Consider the following 4,892-nt stretch of genomic DNA (forward strand, 5'->3'; position numbering starts at 1 on the left):
TAATCAAGAATGGAATCACAATCAATGTAGTACCTAGGCCTTTCAAGGGTATTTAACTATTCCAGAAATTGGTTGCAGGGGAGGAGATAGGAGAAGAAAGAAGAAGCCTTGATAACAGCAAACAGTACATGATGAGTAAAACACCTTACATGAAGAAAGTTCATTGAATAAGATTGAAAAATAAATTTGGAGTTAGATTGTGAAAGATAAAGTGGTGATTTCTAAGTCCCTTCCTGCTTTCTAGAAACCATTTTATGGTTTTCCAGCTTAAAGTTCCTTTCAATTCTAAAATTTTTGACCTTAGTAATTTAGCTTTTTTAAACAAATAAAGAAAATCAGAACAAACTAATGTTGATGAACAAAAAAAATGCATATAGTTTGAGGATTTGAATGAAACTTTAGAGAAGAAAAGGAACTTCTCTTTTATGTGCTTTTTACAGGATCCATTAACTAACTAGTAATGGATCAATCAATTCATCAAGCATATATAAAGTGACTAAGATATTACTGAATATGATATATAGTTTTTTTTGGTATGTAGAATCTTTCCTTCTACTCTAAGAAATGTGTGAGTAGCAGAAGTCTGTGTACAAGGTAGGTAAAAAATTTGGATTTGCACATTATCAGGATTCATTTGCAAACCTCCTAGTGTCACTGTCAAATGGTAATTCCATTCATTCAAGAACTATTTATTCAGGCTCTATATTGCATGCAAGTATTTGTGTTGGTTGCTAAGGGAGATACAAAAGAAATGAGAACATATTGATTATGTACTTTTTAAAAATGCAGCTTTAAATCTATTCCAATGATATGTAGGTAATTAAGTTCCCCAGATTCTATCTTTTAGCCATAATTTTACTTGCTTTCTAGGTTGAAAATTCTTTAGTAAGATGGCTAAATAAGGAGCACAGTTAGCTCAGTTGAATTTTTTTTTTTCAAGGCAATGGGTTTAAGTGACTTGTCCAAGGCCACAGCTAGGTAATTATTAAGTGTCTGAGGCTGGAATTGAACTCAGGTACTCCTGACTCCAGGGTGTGCTCTATCCACTGTGCCACCTAGCTGCCCCAGCTCAATTGAATTTTAAAACTCTCTTCCTCTTTTTTTTCAAAATCTGGAGAACTTTGGCAAAAAAAAAAATAATGAAATGGCTGAAAGACAAATAAGAAGATGAGGAAGGAGAAACAAGTATGTACATACAGTAGTACCAATTTCAGCATAATTGGATTGACTTATGTACTTCTTTTCCAGTTCATTTCCATTCCTAGAACCTTCAGTTTTTCAAACCAATCCCTTGTTTGTGAATTTGATTAGGCCATTGACAAGTATTTATTATGAATGCCAAATGTGCTTAGCATTGTGCTAGGTGTTGTGGGGGGCAAACTATATGAAATATGATCCCTACACTCTCAGGTAGCTTATATAAACTAATTGGTAGATATAATTCGTATTCATACCATCTTAATGAATGAGACAATTTTAATAATATAGAGTAAATTACAATTATTACAATCTTAGAGCTGGAAGGAACTTTTAGAATCATGTAGGCCAATTGCTCACTTTATCAATGGGGAAACAAATCTAAAGAAGTTGAATAAGTTAGAAAACAGGATGGTTGTCCTCTAGTAACAGGTTCTTTTTTTTTTTCCTGGAAAACTTTTTTATTGTGGGTGAAGAAGCAGGGCAGCTGGACAGTTTAGATGATTCCAATCTTGTTGGCAACATCTAAAGCATCATAGTCTGGAGCAAGCCAGATGTAGGCTTTCTTCTCTCCCTCAGGCTGGATCAGTGTGTTGACCTTGGCCACATCAATGTCATACACCTTCTTTACGGCCTGCTTGATTTGGTGCTTGTTGGCCTTGATGTCTACAGTGAAGACCAGGGTGTTGTTATCCTCAATCTTTTTCATAGAAGACTCAGTGGTCAGGGGGAACTTAATGATGGCATAGTGATCAAGCTTGTTTCTCCAAGGGGCACTTTTCCAAGGGTATTTTGGCTGCCTTTGAAGTCTTAGTGTCTTGGGTCTCCAGAAGGTGGGCAAGGTTTGGATCTTCTTCTTTTTGTGGCTGTGGACACCCTTCAACACCACCTTCTTGGCCTTCAAGGCCTTGGCCTTGGCTTCTGTCTTGGGGGGGGGCAACAGCTTCCTTCTTGGCCTTCGGCGCTATCTTGGGGAAAAGGGTCTTCCATGCTCTAGTAACAGGTTCTTTCCTTTTTACCACAGTAGCTTTATGAGACAACAGAAATCATAGAATCATCAAACAACAGAACTGAAAGGGGCTTTGGAAATTATATAATCCAATCCGTTCATTTAAAAATGACAACTACCAAGTGATAAATTTTGTGATATCATTAATTAGAGAATAATACAAAATATAATGTGTTTTTTGATCAATATGGTTAATAAGCAAAACCAGAGAAGGCAAAGATATTTATGGGTTGGTACACTGGAAAGGTTTCCTAGAAAAGACAGGAAGAATAGAAGTCTTGAAAGAATGGAAATCTTGAAGAATAATGGGATGAAATTAATTGGAAGAATGGAAAAAGGTTATTCCCCCCCAGAATAGACAAAAGTATGAGCAAATATTCATGTATAAGGTGGATATATTCATTAGATACTGCCATTCTTTGTACTGATTCCAGATAATGACACAAAATAATAAACATCCATGGCCAATGCACTAGTAGACCAGAATCATTTGGTAACACAAGAGGGACTGGTAGAAAGGGGAGAGAAGTTCCAAGATTGGGGTTCATGTATAAGCTTTGTTCCTTAAAGCAGAATTAAAGATCACTCATCTTTTTTTCAGATTAGATACCAGTTTTGTTGTCTTTTGCCTTCTATAATTATAAAGTGGTTTGTTATTAATACAGTTTTTAAATCAATTCAAACATTTGTATATGTGGAATGTATGCTTTTTTTCTTTCTTTAGCCAGGTAAACTGCTAATTATGTTAAAGGTGGAAAGAGCCCTGAAATAGAATTCATCAAGCCTGGATTCTATTCCTGTTTTTGACACTATATTTCTGTGATTATAAAGTGAGAGAATTGAATTAAATGATCTCAAAATTTCCTTGTAGACTTATAATTTTATAATTATTAAGCTAGAAATGAAAAGCTCATTTAGTAAATGCTAGACAGCATAATGAATAGAGTATACAACTTGGATTCCAAAAAAAAAACCCTGAATTCAAATTCTGCCTCAGTCACATGATAGTTATCAGATAAATTCAACATATCACTTCATCTCTCTGTTCTTCAGGATCCTCATCTTTAAAATAGGAATAATAATAATACCTCACAGGGTTGTTCTAATGTTTCAATAAGTAAATATATGTAAACCCTAGCATTATAGTTTTATTATTATTGTTATTGTTATTATTATTATCTGTTATAGCTAACACTGTTAGTCAATAGTGTTTCTTGGTCCTATTCCCAAAGTTATTATAAAAGTTCTACTATTGTTAACTACTGAGTACCTACTACTGTATTCTGGTTAACTTGTGCATGCTGTTTACTGTTTTTTTTTCCTCAAAAATCTGTGATTTCATGGGATGCAAGCAGCACAACATAGTAATGGTAGAAGGGGTTGTTATGCAGGGACCCAAATTAAGAAAGCTTTTTATCTGCTTGTGCAAATAAAGTCTGAACACGTTCTTTAGTAACTGCTGTAAATTTCACTTAGCTGCAGTGTTTGCCTTGGAAGTCTAGGACATATGGTTAGTCTTCCAGTGTTACTAGTAACAAAGTCCTGAAAATATTAACTATTTCAATGTTCTAAAGATGGTGTTAATTTTTCCCCACCTCCCACACTTTGGTTTGAACAAAAACTAGACATTCCTATTATAAGTAATTATACCCCTTCTGTTAGTCTTTCAGCTTCATAAGATTAGCTATTGTACTAAATAATTAGCACATGCCATTCAGAATATCCTAAAAATTATATGCAACATCAAGCAGGAACTATACAATGACACTTGGCTATGTTCTCAAGAAAACTGCTCAATGAAAATTAAGTGTTCATAACAGATTCTCTTAAAACAATTTATTAATTGTAAAAAACATAGTATTTAAGTATAAACATGATAAAACATTTTTAAAGTTTCAAATCATTTGGATTCTGACTTTTAAAATGTAGACTTATATATCAATATGTGCTTTGTATTATTAAAGTAAACACCAAATTTGGATTTCACAATTCATTAATTCATGTAGTAATTGCAACTATTGGTAGTATTGAAAATTATTTAAATTTTCTAATGTAGACTTATTTTATTTCCAGTGTTTGTTTTTGACAGCTTGACCAGTAACAACTGACATGGCCAGAACAAAGAACAGAAAGAGGATTGGATATGAACTGTGAAACTGTTATTTTTTTAAACTAGATAACAATTCACATAACTAGTTTCAAAGAGACCTGTTTTTCTATGTTTCATCCTGAACTTCCTTTTATCCTCTGGTACATTTTTAAAGCCCTCATTATATTTTTATACTTTTTATTTCATTCATTTTGATAGAGTATCAATAGCAGTCCCCGAATTACCTTCAATTAGGAGGGGGAGGGGGGAGAGATATCCTTTGCAACAAGCGTAGTTTTGAGAAACAAATCCATACATTGACCATATATAAATATATATATGTATATTGCTCTGAACCTGTGGTACAATTAATCAATATTTACAAAGTACCTGCTATGTGCAAGGCACTGTGGTGAGTCAGTGAGAAAAGCAGAATTGTAGTAGTTCAAAAAAAATAATAATAAATGTGAGATGCACAAATTTAGAGATATCCCCACACCAAAGGTTCATATATAGATTTTTTGTCTGACCTATGATAGAGCATTCTGAGTTCATATTGGTCTTATCAGCCACAAACACACTCTATATACATTGACC

General features: G+C 33.6%; 1 pseudogene; it reads right to left on the minus strand.

Annotated features, from left to right (window-relative positions):
• Nucleotides 1–1,693: 1,693 nt before the first annotated feature.
• On the minus strand, nt 1,694–2,187 carry LOC141504238 (large ribosomal subunit protein uL23-like; annotated as a pseudogene).
• Between the last annotated feature and the right edge of the window lie 2,705 nt (nt 2,188–4,892).

The sequence above is a fragment of the Macrotis lagotis genome, chromosome 1 (genome assembly GCF_037893015.1).
Source record: "Macrotis lagotis isolate mMagLag1 chromosome 1, bilby.v1.9.chrom.fasta, whole genome shotgun sequence".
NCBI classification, from domain to species: Eukaryota; Metazoa; Chordata; class Mammalia; order Peramelemorphia; family Peramelidae; genus Macrotis; species Macrotis lagotis.